Below are 18,021 nucleotides of genomic sequence, written 5' to 3'. Positions count from 1 at the left end.
GATAAAGCAATGGGCGGTTGGGGGTGAGATGTTAAAGAAGGGAGAAAAATCAGTGAAGGTTGTGTTTTGCAAAGCAGTTCCCCCGGTGCCACTGGAGTTCGATTTTGCTGGGAGTCAGGTTGTAACACACATTGAGTTCTCTCAGCTGAGGGTTGAGGAAGCCTGGATGTTTTTCAGCTTTATTCCCGTATGTGATTTGTTGATGGCATCGGAGCAGTAACTTGTGGGAACAGCTGGACATAAACAAATTCTCTGATCTAGCCTAGCCTGATAACTGGACATAAGACCCTAATTTGAGAAGGGGTTCTGCTGCACACCTGGGAGGAAGAAATGCTACAACAGATAAGTCAAGATGACTCTGGACAGAAGGGTCTTTCTGAGTGCCCCCCTCTCACTCTATCACAATGAGATAAATCTTTTGGTTCACAGCTTTAATGGGCATCCAAGCTTTGTCAAATCCAAGCCTGAAGCAGACATTTTTCCCATCTTCAGAGTAAAGACTGTCACGTCATGTCAAACTATGACTAAATAATTTGTTAGCCTGCTTTTTGTTACAGCACTGTTAGCATGGCCCCAATGACAGAGGAACAAGGGGTTACTCCCTTTACACCCTATATTGCCTTGTCAATCAGGAGTCCTATTTTTTCAGCGATGTCTTTTTATCACAAAGTGACTACCATAATTCCAAATATCACTTCCTCTCTCATCAGTATCCAAAGTAGGTAGACAGTTGGGATATCTGATATTTCCCCTTGGATGCGATGGAGCATCTCTCTCTCTTTGTCTGCTTTGTTTCTGTATCTTTATCCAGGACAAAAATGATCCCTACAACCCTCATAGCTCACTTCTCACTATTGGTCTATGATCAGAACTGTGTCGCATGACTTGCCCCTAGCTGCAAGGGAACATCTGACATTTCTGAACTCACAAGAAGAATGTCAGCTTATAAACTGTAGTGGGGGAGTGGCTGATGAGTTCAGTCAGTGTGCATCCATGGGTCGGCCACACATTGATAGCATCGTTCTTGACATCCAAGTATCTAAATACAGAAAATTTCTTCCCCCAAACCCAGTGAAGTACAACTCATGAATTCCCACTGTGTGGGACAGTGAACCACACTCACTGATATTGTATTCAATGACAATATCCTGTTCATGAAAAAAACAGAATGTCCCTAAGATCTGGAAAAATTTATTTTGCCCATTAGAGTGGAAATGGTGACTATTGATGATTCACAATGTTTTCAAAGTTTTTATTCTACAAAGCTTTTTAGAACTCATAATCACAACAGTAAATTACAGATAAATAGGACATCAGAACTTGAGCATGAATAATTCCTCTTTTTAAACAAGTCTTGTTTTAAAAAGGATCAAGTTTGAAGACTCGAGAATCATTATGTGATACTTTAGTAACAGAGTATTAAGAGAGACTCATGCTTCAAATGACAATTGTCTAACAATCCTCAACAAAATCACTTACGTCAATAAGAGGATGGAAACCTTTAAACTGTCATCGAAAGCTAACACTTGAAAATGATTGTAGTATTTAGAGGAATATTAAATAAATGTAAAGCAAATGAACTAGGACAAAGGAAAGAAATCTTATTCAGACTTTGACTGGAGAAACAAAGTTTATTATATAAATAATTTACTTCATAATATCTGTATCTGTGTCAGGGAGCTAGAGTACCCACCAATTCTCTCCTCCCCAAGCAAAACAATAACAAAACTACACTTGCTTCTCTAGCTTTAGAAGGCTAAAAGAATTCTTCCCTGTTCCAACTTCTCCCAAATTACTTTAATGATCTCAATTCCTACCCGCCCCCTCACCTTCCAGCTTAGCAAAACGGCACAAAAAGTGAAAAAGTTACAGTTTCCAGAGTGCAATAAAGTACAATGACTTTTCACAGCTGAACATTATGAAAAGAAACCGGGTAAAAAAAAAATCTTGGTGGCAATATACTTGTGGGGCTTTAATATTTCCTGCATTCTGCACAAGTGTGGGAAAACCTGTTCTCTCTGATTCCATTCTCAGTCCCTCCTGCCGGAAAGACTAAAAGACAGATGACGGCATTTCTCTGCAACTCTGATGTGGGCATGAGCACAATTTAGTCTTTATGCTAGGTTTTCGCCTCACACAAAATAAGACTTCTAAACTGAGACATTTATATATGTGCACAAGCAGGAATAGGATTTATTTAACAGTAAGAGAGAAAGAATACATTCATGTATAGATTTAGGCTGCTCTACCCCACATGTAGAGGTGCCCTACCCGACATGTAGAGGTGGTCCATGGTAAAAACAGGACTTTCTCATGCTCCTGGTCTCTTACAAGGTAGGATGTGGTGCCTACAGGAGTGAAGCCACTTGAAAATTTTATGAAATCTCCACAAATTCTGCATGAAGCTTAAGTTTTATATGTTCATCGCATCTCTTCATTCTAGTTCTTGGATGAGGCATCCTGGGAAAGGAGGCATTTTGACAGACAGATAAAAGTGTAACATTGCAATGTGAGGCTTGCAGGGACTGTCAGCTCACTCAGCTACAACACATCACTTTCGCTTTTCTCCTTTCTTTGGGATGTTGAAGCTCAGAAACCAAACTCCTAAAGTATTGAACTTTGAATGTATAATACTTTGAGCTGAGAAAAAGCAGCTTCAAAATGAGGGTCTCTGGGTGTCTCCTGTTTCTCATTTCCTTTTCTCCCTTGAAGCAGAGAGAGGAACTTTCTCACGAAGTTTCTTACATAAAGGACAGCTCCCCCAGAAGGCTATCTTCTAGGAAAGACTAGACACCAGATCCCGAGCCCAGACAAGGTCTGTCCCTCACTACTGTTCTTTATACTCATTCATCTCCTCTAAAAATCATTCATTCTACATTGTGTCCATCACCCCAGTTCTTCTTCCACTATGAAGAAAGTATGTCAGCTTCTACATCTTCTTGAGTTTGCTCATACGACCTACCTTTACTTTTGATTTCAGGGTTTAAGTAACTATTGGCAATAATAGTGGCAGAAAAACGTAAACTCATATGTATTTTAAAATTTCAGAAGAACAGAAGTTAGTTATATAAAATTTCCAAAACTTATAAAAGTAAAAAAAAAATCCACAACAAATTGCAAAACAGGATATTAAAAAGTAGAAAAGGAAAATGTCAAGAGAAAGTAAGATTGTAGAGACAAGTCTGAGGAAAATTAGTTCTCATAATAATTGGAAGCGCCTAACACTGGATTCACATCAAAGGATGGTATGTGCATGAGATCTATTAAACAAAATGGCTGGGCTCGTATTATGGCACGGTGAGTTCAGCTGCCACCTGCAACGCTGGCATCCCTCATGAGTGCTCTACTTTGGATTCATCTCCCTGCCAATGCCCCTGGGAAATCAATGAAAGATGACCCAAGTACTTGGGTCTCTGTCACCTATGTAGACCCAGATCGAGTCCTAGATTCCTGGCTTCCACCTAGTTCAGTCTTGGCCATCGTGGCCATTGGGCAGGTAGAGTGACAGCCTATACATTTCTGTGTCTTACCTTCCCTGTCAAGTAAAAAATGAAATGAATAATTAAAAATTTTTAAGTGTCCGGGGCCCAGTGCGGTAGACTAGGAGCTAAAGTCCTTGCCTTAAATGCTCCAGGATCCCATATGGGTGCTGGTTCTAATCCTGGCAGCTCTGCTTCCCATCCAGCTTCCTGCTTGTGACCTGGGAAAGCAGTTGAGGATGGCCTAAAGCCTTGGGACACTGCACCCACGTGGGAGACCTGGAGGAAGGATGAGGAAGAGAAGAGATATTCCATATTGTTTAATTTTGTAAAATAACTTTTAAGATAAATTACAACTTTGCCAACTTGCAGCATGTCTCCAATATTACATTCATTATGAAGATTATATGTAATCGTGGAAAAGCTCTTATCTCCTTCTGCAGCTTGAAGGAATGTCTATCCTATTTCATTTCTCTTGCTTTGGTGGCCCCCTCATGTCTTCAACAAAAGAGTAGCTCTAGGGAGCAGACATTTAACTCAGCCATTTAGACACCTCTTACATCAGAGTGCTTTGGTTTAATTCCTGGTTCTGGCTGTAGCTGTTGGTTTCAATTTTCTCCTAATCGGACCCAGAGGCAGCAGGTGGGCTCAAGCCCTGGGATCCCTTCCTCCTGCTTGGGAGTCTTGGGTTGTGTTCTATGCTCTTGGTTTTTGACACTGGCAAAGATGCAGTGGCTGTGAACATTTGTGGGAGTCAAGCAGTGGATATAGGAGGGCTCTCTTCCCTCTCACCCCCTCCTCTCTTTCCTTCTTCTCAAGGAAGCATTTTAGAAAACTTATATAAGGAAAAAATGTATTTTAGGTCAAGTTAGCCTGAACATATGGAGGATTCTCAACATACTTTCATTTTCTCTCAGAACATAACAGAATAGAGCAAGCATCATATGCTGCAGATATCATTTAAAGATGGTGGAATGGGTCTCTTGGGAGTAGTAACCGCTGATTGCAAACACGGGCCGGTCCGTGGTGTTACACATGGCTGCTAATTTACTAAAATATGTATAAGCTGATGATCCAGTGAGAAATAAATCCTATTCAATGACATAGGAGGAAGTAAGTTACCAAGACTCTTTTTCATGTGGCAATCTCAGGGTACCTGGACCAAAAATCTCTGATTTCTGATAACTCCTTGACGAAAAGCCAAATGAAGACTGAGCCTAGTCGGAGAGCCTATGGTAACTTGCTCATTTAGGCATGAGGTCCAATTATCTTTTCTCAGCATCTACTAAGCCAGAAACTGAAATTGGGGATCCAAAACATTGACCCAAGATCTAAGAGGAAATATTTTCTTAATGAATCATTCCATCAGCAGGGTTATCCATTAACTCACCAATTAATGGAGCTGAATTTCTGGCACAGCTGCTAAATACTGATGCATCAACCATACTTTCCAAAAGAAGAAACTTATGTGAAGTCATTAAGTGTAGTTCAGAAGTTCACCAATGCTAGAAATTATCACCTTATCACCTTCCCTTGATACAGGGAAGATAGATGTTTCTAGGAGTTGAAGAGCTCACTCTAGAGATGTTAAGCAGAGGAATGTGAGCTGTTCTTTAACAACCAGATGAGATGCACTGTCAGTTTCTGAAATTTGTACCTCAAGTGTCAGACACAGCTATGCCTACAATCAGGTCTAAGGCATCAAACCCCTTGGATATTTAGACCAAGTAGTGTTCACAGGAAGTGAAAATAGAACATCTAAACCATATGCATGAGCCTATGCTCAATAAAGCTACTGTCGAAGGAGATGGACTCCTTATACCTCAACAGTGATAACGGACATTAACAAGCTGCCTCAAGTTGTTGAGTATGATATATTTTCTACAGTACACTCCCCACCCCTTAACACCTAGAGTGGATCTGATTTGAGTAGCCGAAATTCCATTGGACTCACTTTTCCTGAAAACCTTAGGTCACTAAATACTTCAGGGTTTGCCCTTAAGCAAGACAAATATATATTTCCCTAATCTTGTGGTAGCCAATATAACAGTATAAAACAATGTAATTTATATGAATAAAATTGACACTTTAAGATTTAACTCTTGGTTAAGGCCCTTGAATATACTCATAAGGCACAGTGCTTGTTTTTCTACTTACTATGTGTTGAATTCTTTACCTAATGGAGGGTTAAGTCTGTGACTGTGAAGTGAAATGAAAGCATGCCTTAATAAAAATTAAAAGTAGGAAAGGCTGAGGGAGGGTGGCAGTGGGGGGTGAAGGGAACGTAGGGTGAGATCTATCAGGTTGCACCTAGATCAGCATTGTGAAATACATGAAATTTGTTTTTTTTTATATCAGTAAAATAACAATAAAACAGGAGGGGGAAATTCTCCAGTTGCCTTCCAGCACTGATTTTTTTTCTCATTGAGGTTTTCTTTGGAGAGATTCTAGAATGCTTTTTATGTTAATATAAAATAAAAAGTATTGGTGTCTTTATGAAAAGAGTATTTTCCTAAGACAGAGGGGTTTTGAGGAAAAAAATGGAATTTGAATTATTTTATTAAGTCTTGACGGGTGAAAGCAAAATGTGGTGTGGCTTTTGAAAAAAAAAAACACAGTGTGACTTCTGAAAGCCTCATTGCCTGTCTGAAGTAGGTGAAAAATTTCAACTTTAAGTAAGACTTTCCTTAAGAGCTACTAATACAGCAGCCCTTACTGAGCCCTGAGTTAACATACATAAATGTATGAATTATAACTGCTTGAAAGCAAGTTGGTAACAACCCATACTCAGGCACTGCAAAACAGAAAAATATTGGCAAGTGGACAACTCATTTTCCATGCAACTTTGTTCCATGTGGCACTATTCAACAGGGCTGCTAATTCATTAGCCAATAAATTCCTAAAATATTTCTATCATTACACATGATTGAACAAAGTAATTGAAAAACAATAGAAAAGCATCAAGAGCATTTTAAAAATTATCCAATTGAACACTAAACCTTACAATGTCATAAATTTCTGTATCAAATATAGAAGTGGAGAATAAAAACTTTTATAGGCCATGTAGGTGAAGAGCCTGGTGAATATTATAAAGTATTAATATTGACATACGTTTCCTCCTCCTAAGCAGAGAGCATAGAGTTTGAAAAACCTGATTTACCATGACTCAAGTTTAGCTAAACATAAAAGTATATTTATACTCACATGAGTTATGATTGTTTTAATTTTTCTTCCCAGTTGCATCTGAGGAACAGAGAGGAGGAAAGATGTAATGAATGTATTTGGCTGGTCATATAGACTTCTCTATGAATTCTTGTGGAACTCTTCCAAGAGGAAGGCATTACTGCCTCCATTTTTTCAGGTGAAAGACTTGAAACTCAACAGGAACAAATGCTCTGAATAAGGTCGGGTGTTGGATCACAGTGGAGAGCTTGTAGTCAGATTTAGATCTGCTCTGCTCCAAAGTCCTATCAACATTGTCTCCTGGAGTGTGTGTATGTGTGTATGTGTGTGCATGTGTATGTGTGTGTGCGTAGCTCTTTGAGCAAAACGCCAGTACTCTCATGGCTGGGGTATGAATGTTGTTTTCCTTAGATCTTTACCTTGAAGATTTACAAGACAGGTATGACCGAGCCCACCTCTGCCTTTAGAGCTCAACACAAGCTTAACGCTGGAATAGCTTTGTTGAATTGTTTTCTAAAACAACTTTATCAAGTGAAGCAAGTTTAAAGTGCGTTATTCTCTTGAATGTATTCACATGTGGAACACAAAGTGACTTCAGTTGGAGACTGAAAGGATTTGGGACACTTCCCTAGAAATGTTGATTTATATGCACATTATTTTGCCAAGTGAGATTTATAAATTATAATATTTTTTTCAATCCCCTTCTTCTTCATTATACAAAACATTCTGAAAACAGCTAATTCCATTGCCGTTAAAGAACAAAGAGCTATGGCGTGACAGTAGCAGGTTTGTGGTGGTGGAAGTAGGTTTGAGTGGAGTATGAAAAAACCTTTACAGACGATGAAGCTGATGTGGTGCTAGCTTGTTTCAATGACTCTCCCTTTCAGAATCTACTGCAGTCAATAGTGGTAAACAAAACCTTAGAGAATTTTGCTTGGTTTAAATTTTTCCATCACAGGAAAAAATATGAGTCTTACCATTCCTGCCTCTGATAAAGAAATCAGATATCCTTTTGCTTGTCAATTTTGTGTTAAAATATCTGTTTATGATCATAGTTAACATATTGCTTCTCAGTAATTCTTTTCTTCCTAACGACTACTTGTTTAAATACAAACTGACATTCTTTTGGATTTATAAGGGCATCTGATCTACTATATCTTGCAAAGATGTGTTTAGTTATTTCATAATTTTGGGAAGGCTTGAGACAGCTCCTCCCGATTCTCGGTTAATGCTTACTGCACCTTGTTTAGTGCTAGAAAGCAAAGAACAGAACAGATAGTATAAGAGAGCTCGGAAATGTCTAAACCAAATTGTTGGTTTCTTTTGCTATACAATCCAAGGAAGTAATCTTCAAGCATCTATGCAGCCCATTAGTAACCACTGAAGGGAGAATATTGCTATTTTCAGTGTAGGCATTTCTTCATTTCTCAAAACCCTTTGCAATTATGCCTTCAGTTTTAAGAATAAAATCATCTTTTTTTCCTCAGAGTTTGTTACATTTTTCTAGATTGTGTAGGTAGTTGACAGTAACAAGTGAGTTTTAGAAGCCCTTGCTAGAGAAGTTTAAGGGGTCAGGAATTCCACATTTCTGGAATAGTTCTCTAGGAGTTGCTAAACGGTACAGCTTCTTAGCATATAGTTTCTTTCTCTAGGATCCCAAAGCTGTGGGTTGTACTTGACAGCGTTTTTTTTTATTTATTATTTTTAATTCATTAATTACATTGTATTATGTGACACAGTTTCATAGGTACTTGGATTCTCCCCACCCCTCCCCAAACCCTCCCACCATGGTGGATTCCTCCACTTTGTTGCATAACCACAGTTCAAGTTCAGTTGAGATTCTGACAGCGACAGCGTTTTTAATGTGTGTGATTTTTCCTCACTGCCCTATTACTGTTGTAAAAATATTTTCCTGAAGGGGGAGTAATTACTCAAATAAAAGTGGAGCACTTCTGCAGCTGCCTCCACAAGCTAATTTCCTTGGAATAAAGTTTGTTCTATTCACAGTATCAACAACAACAACAACAACAACAAACTTTCAGGCTTAATATTCTCTCGTTTCCTAGGCTAATACATTTTTCTACGTTCCAAAAGTTTCTCCTACAGAAAAGCATAAAGAATATTCATGTGTGCCAATGTTAGGTTGCTAAAGGTGTAAAAGGTTTTCTTTCTTTCTCTCTCTCTCTTTCTCTCTCTTTCTCTCTCTCTCTTTCTTTCTTATTAACTTGGCATCATTTGTTCTAATATTTCTAGTTGGCAGCTGCCACCTGTTCAGCAATCCTATTGAGTTCGTGTACGCTGAGGTGTCATTTTACGACCATTTCAGTCATTTCTATAATTTTCTGTCCCTCAATAGCTTCCAAGGTCCAGTGGGCCACACTCTTAGAGCCTTGACTAAAGTGACTGGCTATGATGCTATGTTTCTGATATCTCTCATAGATCCTGGTCATGAAACTAACCCCAACACCACACCAGCTCCCTGAATTTATTGAGGAAAGCTGAGGAGCTCTGATAAACTTGGTTTATGTCTTTTACTCTAGGCATCATGCAATTTCTGGACTACCAGCCAGGGGAAAGGCCAATTTTGTTTCTTGATTTTTGTTTAAAAATTTTTAAAAAGTCTTATTTTTTTTGAAAGGCAGACTTTACACAGAGAGAAGAGATAGAGAGAGAAGGTCCTCCAATTGCTGTCATTCCCCATAGAGCTGCAATGGCCAGAGCGGAGCTAATCCAAAGCTGGGAGTCATGGAGCTTTTTCCAGATCTCCCTCATGCATGCGGGGACCAAGAACCTGGGCTGTCTTCCACTGACTTCCAAGGCCATTAGCAGGGAGCTGGACTGGAAGTGGAGCAATGATCAGGTGCGCACATGGGATGCTGCAACCACAGAGCTTAGGGCAGAGATCAGCCTGCTGCTCCACTGCGTTCTGTTCCTTTCCTTTCTTTCTTTTCTTTTCTTTTCTTTTCTTTTCTTTTCTTTTCTTTTCTTTTCTTTTCTTTTCTTTTCTTTTCCCTTTCCTTTCCTTTCCTTTCCTTTCCTTTCCTTTCCTTTCCTTTCCTTTCCTTTCCTTTCCTTTCCTTTCCTTTCCTTTCCTTAACTTTTCCTTCCTTCCTTCCTTCCTTCCTTCCTTCCTTCCTTCCTTCCTTCCTTCCTTCCTTCCTTCTCTCTCGGATTCGGTTTGCCTCAGTCCCACAGTTGTAGTCATTTGGAGCGTGAACCTGAGGGTGGAAGCTGTGCCTCTCTCTTACTTTCAAATAAATAAATAAAGCATTAAAAGACTTACAGGAGATGTCTCAACTGAAAGAACAAATTCAGGGGTAAATTGAATGACCTTTTAAAAATGCTCAACAAAGTATTTTTACCAACTTGGGGTTCTATGTTACCAGAGAAAATGAAGTGGAGTATATTTTTTTCAGAAAAACAAACAAGAGTCAAGAGAAATATTTCTCAGAGAACTTTATTAAACACTTACTACATGTTAAGAATTATTTATACAAATATATAAAAATAATTTATACATTATTTTCCCTAATTGTCATAGTGATTCAATGAGTTAGGCTGCTATTATGTATGTGAAAAATAGTTTGGCTTGTGGAGTTTCAATAGTCATTGCATTGCAAAGTTCTTTTATGAATCCCTGTTCCCCAGGGATTTTTACCTCTGTGACTGTGATTGTGTTCAGAATGAAATAATTCACACAGTTTGTATTAGTGCATCATTTGGGCATTTGAGTTTCTTGAATCTCCCAGATTTGAGTGCTGTCAAAAAGGGCATGTGCATGTGTGTGTGTACACGTGTGTGTGTGTGTGTGTGTGTGTGTGTGTGTCTGAGTTAGGCTTCAAGAACTTGTGATTACCATGGCTATCTCGGTAAGTCTGTTTTCTTTTGGTAATTCATCCTTCCATTATATTTTGAAGACTAGTGCTGTGAAAGATACTCTGTTGGTCAGAATGTAGTATATTGACACAGTATATGCTGTATCAACAACTAATGTTTTTGAACATTTAGCAAAACCATGGCACTATGTTAAAATTTTCACATGAGGCACATCATTATTGTAAAGCACAAGACATCATCACAGATAAGAAAACTTAGACAACTAAGTTCTTGTATTTTCTCCAAGTGATATGGCAATGAGTTGAAAGTTCAGGGTTTAAATCTTAGCTTTCTGATACTTCAGCCTCTGTACACAGTATTTCATGGAGACACATGAGAGGAGCTCTTGATGAAGGAAAGATGTTTAAGGGGTTCATCGAAACTGAGTTTTAAGGCAATATTCAGGGATGAAAGAGATCAAGCCAAGAAGTATATGTTCAGTTCTAAATTGTCTGTGAAAGAAATTTGAAAGATGCAATAAATGGGGAGAATACTAGAGGAATCCATGCTATTTGGAGTAGGAACATGTTTCATTTTCTGATTCAGTTTTAGGCTCATGTTTGTTAGGGAAAGATATGCAGGCTCTGGCTATTCCTAAGAAACAAGATCAGGGTCCTGAGGTATGTGTGATAGGGATCGAGCAATCAAAGAAGTTATTTGACACCCTTTCCTATTCATCCTCTTCCAAATGCAGTGAAATGGAAGTAGGCCAAGATCTAAACAGTTTTGTAAAAGAGTCTTATTCTGGCAACCTGGAAAGAGATATAAGTGGAAGCATCAGACAATACAAACTAGAGAAAGTATGAATTTTAATTTTTTCATTGTGATGTGCTTGGTTTTTAGTTTTTAGTAATCACATTTCATTTTGGAACTTCATGTAAGTACTGTTCTGAAATGATGAAATGATATGGGTCACATCACCTTGGAGAATTAAGTTGAATTACTTAAGCATTACAAAGGACATCTTTTATTTTATGTTCTTCAAAGTAAAGATGAATTCTTGCCCAAAGCAAAGAAAGGTCATTAGTGTATTTAATTTTTCTTTGACAATATCTGTCATTCATTTGCATTCTTTGAATGAGATACTTTAGCTTCACTGTGAATACGATAAGGCATTTTAATCTAAAAACCAAAAGTGAAAGAAAAAGAGTAAGGGTGGGGTGGGAGAGAGAGAGAGACAGAGAGAGAGAGAGAGAGAGAGAGAGAGAGAGAGAGAGAGGCAGAATTGATTGTGGAAGAATAAGAGCTTACTGCAGCATTTTTGGGAAAAAATTCTCCTTTTCAGTCAGCTTTTAACATCTCAGAATAGAACTTTCTGGAAATCTGCAGTGAGTTCATAGAAGGGTGAATTGCAGTCTTTGTATCTCCTTTGTTGGCAACTGAGACCTATAACTTTAGCTCATCTTCTGAAAGGCACAATATGCACATTTTTGGCCATTAAGTAAATGCAAGGAATTTTAATTGGATATTTAATGTAATGTTTTCAGTATACTAACCAATCAATTGCAGTAGTGTCTAACAACAAACTTGTAGTTGGGATGATTCTTGTTAACCTCGGTTTCTAGCTTAGTTTACAACTTGGCTGTTATTATTGCTTTCTGCACTGAACATCCCATGAACAGAATCAGGATATGTTTAGCTGGGTTAGTTTGTTCTGGATGAGCAGACCTTGGGGATGGAATGGGATGTATGTGATGTGGTGTAATGTGTGGAGCTCAGGATTGGATGTTGTAAGATCTGATGTCAAGTTTTGGATGGAGTCACAGTGTGGCGGAGAGTTCTTGGAGTCTTTCCTGCAATGACAAATGGGACCTGTAGATCTTGTCTGCTTACTTTGCCCAGGTGTTGCTCAAATGAACATACCATGAGAAATAACTTTGAAAAGGACAGAGAACTCTGCAAATGTAACAGAAAGGCATTTCAAAACTAATGTGCTTATGGCCACCAGGGGAAGATTCAGTTTTTAGAGTATCCACCTGCCTTGTGCTGGATAAAGAGGCAATTAGGTTTATTGCAAAATGCCCTAGTTTATTGCTAAATGACAGTGCCAGAAAGGAGTATGGATGCAAAGTGTAATTTTGGGGAACATACTCTAGGAAAAAAAAAGAAAGAAAAGAAAAGAGGAGTTAATGTGCGTCTTCATCAGACAGGCAGCTACCTGAGCTCTGGTCTATTACAGTTGGAATATAGTTTGTGTTCCCAAAAGTTCATGTGATGCAAGCTTGGTTCCTAATGTGGCCAGGTTGGGGTAGTGAAAGGGTGAAGCCTAGTCCAAGGTAAAGAGATCATGGAGACACCAAAAAGATTAATACTGGTCTTGTAGGAGTGAGTTTGCTTTCACAGGCGAGGATTGCTATAAAGTGAGGTCCCTCCGCATGCTTGGCCCTACCACACAGACCCTTCCTTCTCTGCCTCCTGGCCATGTTGTGCCGTAGGTACAAGTCCTGATGCAGGATACTGGTGCCATGATGTCTAGACCCTCCAGCCACCAGAATCATGAGCCAAACAAACCTCTTTATAAAATATCCAACATCCGAAATTTGGTTACAGCAAAAGACAGTGCACTAATTTAGGGTCCCTGTGGGAAGACCTGTCTTGTCCTTTCTGGTTCTGCTGCAAGGATAACACATGGTTTCATTGTGAAGGTGCTGGCCACCATGGCAAACAACACACAAAGTGGAAGATTGGAATCTGTCATTTTTTTCAAGTAAGCATCTACTGGGTGCCTATTCTGAACTAGGCTGTGTGTTAGGAGATGAAACAATGAAGACACGTGTGTGGTGGGGATTTGGCTCTTTCCGTTAGGATACTTACTACGTGGGGAGACAGGCATGGAAGCACCACAGCATAGTGGTGCGATAATGTAAAAGTGTATGGAGTATGAGGCTCATCAATGCACAAGACAAGGACAGAGAAAACTTCCCAGTCTACACCTGTTGGATCTGAAGGGACAGAATGGAGTCCCCAGGATGAAAGTGAGGAAGAAACTTTCCAATGAGAGACAACGTCTTTCTTTTTTAAAAGATTGATTTTACTTTCTAATTGAAAAGTCAGAGAGGAGGAGAGACAGAGAGGAAGAGCTTCCTTCCAGTGATTTACTCCCCAAGTGACCGCAATGGCCGCAGCTGAGCCAATCTTAAGTCAGAAGCCAGGAGCTTCTTCTGGTCTCCCATGCGGGTACATGGTCCCAAGGCTTTGGCCATCCTCAACTGCTTTCCCAGGCCACAAGCAGGAAGCTGGATGGAAAGCGGGGCCACTGGGATTAGAATTGGTGACCATATGGGATTCCAGCATGTGTGAGGCAAGGACTTTAGTGCTTGACTACTACACTGGGCCCAGAAAACAACATCTTAAAAGTCAGTGGGGAGGAGGGCATTGGAGTAAGCTGCTGTTTGCAGTGCAGCATTCCATGTGTGTACAAGTTTGACCCTGACTTCTTCACTTCTGATCCAGCTTCTGACTACTGAGAAAGCAGATGATGACCCAGGTTTTGGGTCCCTGGCACTCCTGTAGAAGATCCAGATGAAACTCCTGGGTTTGGCCTGGCTCTGCCCTGGCTATTGTGGCCATTTGGGGAATGAACCAGTGATGGAAGAGCTGTCTGTCTTTCCCACTCTCTGTAACTCTGCCTTTAAAATAAATAAAAGAAATCTTAAAAGGAAGTGTGGCAGGGTGAATAGCATAAGTGTAGGTAGATTTCTTGGTCTGGTAGAAGTGAAGTGTGGGGGTGGCAGTGGAGGGAGATGATATCAGAAACATGGCGTGATGCCTGATCACAAAGGACCTTGTGTGTCTGCCAAGCTTCCAGAGGCTGTTATCCTGGGTTTTTGGTGTATAATCTTTTAGGCCTCTGAAGATAGCTTGATCTGTGAGTGGAGCTGAACGCAGCACAGATTCTAGGATAAGTGACTAACAAGGATTTCCACATTTTCCATCATGATCCCTCCGCCCCTGGGGCATGAATCAGATAGAGCAGTTTGAAGGTGACCCAAGATGATTCTAGATAGACCCAATGGGAAGCCGCAATAGCATATTTGACATGAATAGGGGAGTTGGAGACCCAGCTCTGGTACGTGGCATTTGAACCATTGTCCACCTCTAATTCTCAGTGATGTGTGTACCTGGAATGCGGAGACAACACCAAGAGGGGTGGGGTGTTGTGCCAGATTGAACTTCAACACCCTGGGCAGGTCATACACTCCAGGATGATTCTGCATAAATTCCTTAGTGTAGGCCTGTTTAAATGTCTGCAAAGCTGCAAAAAGGCACCTTTTTAGGTCTACACACTCTATTTTCACTCTTCCTTTAGCAGGTGCCACCTGATAAACAAGACAGTTTATTGTTAGTATATGATAATTGTTGCAGGTTTTACTGTTGCTTCTAGTAGTCAAAGGCAGAATTATCATATATTTAACAGATCATTGATCAGTATACAAAGACCCCTATTTTATATTAATATTTATTCTGATTCTTTTAATTTTTTTTAAAAAAATCTCACTTATCATGATGTATTATTCTGAAATCAAGATAACCATTTGATTATATAGAGATAGTGACAGGTGGGAGATGAGCTAGAGTGGGTTAAGTCATGGTTTGGGATATCTGCAGCCCACATAGAAGTGCTTCTTGGAGTCTTGGATCTTTGCCTACCAAATAGGAGATCTAGGTAGAATTCCTGGCTGCTGGCTTTGGCCTGCTCCAACCTTGGCTGTTGCTGGCATTTGAAAGGTGAACCAGCAGATAGAAAATCTCTCCTCTCTCTCTCTCTCTCACTGTGACTCTGCCTCTCAAATAAATGTCTTTTTTAAAGATCTTATTTATACTATCAATGGGGTTTTAGGGTATGGGATACAAATGTGCCCTGCATTTACTATAGAAATGGTCCTGGTTGCAGCAGCATACTTCACATCTATTACAATAATTATTGCTTTTTCAAACGGTGGAATTTTTCAACTGTCCAGTTAGTTTCTACAAAAGAAGCAATCAGTGATGATCAGGTGTGCCGCAAGCCTTAGGCTTTATTTCCTGTTTAATAATGATGATACAGCTCTCTCCTCCTCCTGGTGCTATAGACAGCCGATGTCTCTCGTGCAGTGCATCCCTGAGATAAGATGGTGAAGGTCAGAGTGAATGGATTTGGCTGCATCTGGTGCCTGGTCACCAGGGCTGCTTTCAACTCTGGCAGAGTGGACATTGTGGCCATCAATGACCCATTCATTGACCTCAACTACATAGTCTACATGTTCCAGTATGATTCCACCCACGGCAAGTTCCATGGCACAGTCAAGCTGAGAACGGCAAGCTTGTCATCAATGGGAAAGCCATCACCATCTTCCAGGAGCGAGACCCCACCAACATCAAATAGGGCGATGCTGGTGCCCAGTTTGTCGTGGAGTCCACCAGTGTCTTCACTACCATGGAAAAGGCTGGGGCTCACTTGAAGGGTGGGGCCAAGAGGGTCATCATCTCGGCCCCCTCTGCTGACGCCCCCACGTTTGTGATGGGAGTGAACCATGAGAAGTATGACAACTCCCTGAAGATTGTCAGCAATGCCTCCTGCACCACCAATTGCTTGGCTCCCCTGGCCAAGGTCGTCCACGACAACTTTGGTATTGTGGAGGGCCTCATGACCACAGTGCACGCCATCACTGCCACCCAGAAGACAGTGGACGGCCCCTCTGGGAAGCTGTGGCATGATGGTCGTGGGGCTGCCAAGAACATCATCCTAGTTTCCACTGGTGCTGCCAAGGCTGTGGGCAAGGTTATCCCTGAGCTGAACGAGAAACTTACTGCATGGCCTTCTGTGTCCCCACTGTCAACGTGGCTGTGGTAGACCTGACTTGCTGTTTGGAGAAAGCTGCTAAGTAAGATGACATCAAAAAGGTGGTGAAGCAGGCTTCCAAGGGTCCCCTGAAGGGCATCCTGGACTACACCCAGGACCAGGTTGTCTCCTGTGACTTCAACAGTGACACCCACTCTTCCACCTTTGATGCTAGGGCTGGCATTGCCCTCGATGACCACTTTGTCAAGCTCATCTCCTGGTATGACAACGAATTTGGCTACAGCAACAGAGTGGTGGACCTCATGGTCCACATGGCCTCCAAGGAGTAAGAGCCCCAGGGACCATGGACCCCAGCGAAAGCACCAGAGGAAGAGAGAGGATGCTCGGGAGTCCCTGTCCCCACTCAGTCCCCACCACACTGAGTATCTGCCCTTTCACAGTCTCTATCCCAGACCCCCTGGAGAAGGGGAGGGGGCCTCATGAGCCCTACCTTGTCATGCTACGATCAATAAAGTCCACCTTGTACCCCCTCCCCCCCAAATAATGATAGCGATGCAACAGCTAGTTTTTTGTGGGGGCTTGGCAAGGCTATTTTATCTGGTTATTAAAAAAATTAGTTATTTTTATTTGAAAGGCAGAGTTACAGAGAGAAAGGAAGAGAGGGGTTGGGATGGGGAGAGAATCTTTCATCCACTGGTTCACTCCTAAAAAGGCTACAGTGGCTGGAGCTGAGCCAAACTGAGGAGCCAGGAGCTTCTTCCAGGTCTTTCATGTTGGTGCAGGCACCCAAGGACTTGAGCCATGGTCCACTGCTTTCTCAGGTCATAACAGGAATCTGGATCGGAAGTGGAGAAGCTGGGACTTGAATCGGTGTCCATTTAGGACGCTAGTGCCATAGGTGGAAGATTATCCTACTGTCCCACAGTGCTGACTCCATATTTGGTTATTTAATCAGGTACTAAACTAGGTGTTGCTGTGAAGGTGTTTCATAAAGGTGGTTAACGTTTGTGATCAGTTGGCTTTAAAAGAAATGCCCCTAGGTAATGCAGGTGGGTCTTATCCAATCAGTTGGAAGGCCTTACAAACACTGAGGTTTCCAGTTGTGATTTGCTATAATATCTAATTTGATCTTGAGGTCTCTGTGTCCAGAGTTGCCATAAGTCAAGAGAGCCACTCTCTAGAAGAGCCCTGACTGGGGAAAAATTAGGTTCAATGGAGTCAGTCAGATAAGATACAATCAGGTGGCAAATCCAGAATGCATGAGGCTGAGCAAATGGATTAGCTGCAGGTCCTAGAGAGGTTGGAGGTGCCCACAAGAAAGTGTTCTGGAAGCCTGGAGGTGCAGGGAACTCAGCCAGTAGGCAAGGAGCAGGGGAGAAGGAGGAACCAGGAGGCTGCACATTTATTAAGGTGCGTGGGTGTTCTCACTTAAAATGTTCAGGGGTGAGGTGTGCATTTTGAGATAACATTCTGGTTTACAGAACACACAGAGGAAGGTGGCGCCTAGTTCCATGACTCTGTTGTTGACAGGCTTTGTTTTGGTCAGTAGCTATGGGATACATTGAGTTTTAGGTTAATAGGATGAGGAACACATACTTTACATAACACAGGGAGAGGGTTGCTTTAACTAGGTGCATCTGATTTCAGAAAACTTTTGTCAGGTCTAAAAATGGATGCCAGGGTAGCAATTACAATGAGAGA

At 41.0% G+C, this 18,021-nt stretch overlaps 1 pseudogene; it reads left to right on the top strand.

Annotated features, from left to right (window-relative positions):
* Positions 1 to 15,632: 15,632 nt before the first annotated feature.
* Positions 15,633 to 16,703, top strand: LOC101535000 (glyceraldehyde-3-phosphate dehydrogenase-like; annotated as a pseudogene).
* The last annotated feature ends 1,318 nt before the right edge of the window (positions 16,704 to 18,021 follow it).

This window comes from Ochotona princeps, chromosome 3, assembly GCF_030435755.1.
Source record: "Ochotona princeps isolate mOchPri1 chromosome 3, mOchPri1.hap1, whole genome shotgun sequence".
In the NCBI taxonomy this organism is placed as follows: domain Eukaryota; kingdom Metazoa; phylum Chordata; class Mammalia; order Lagomorpha; family Ochotonidae; genus Ochotona; species Ochotona princeps.
This window is presented reverse-complemented; position numbering and strand designations above follow the sequence as displayed.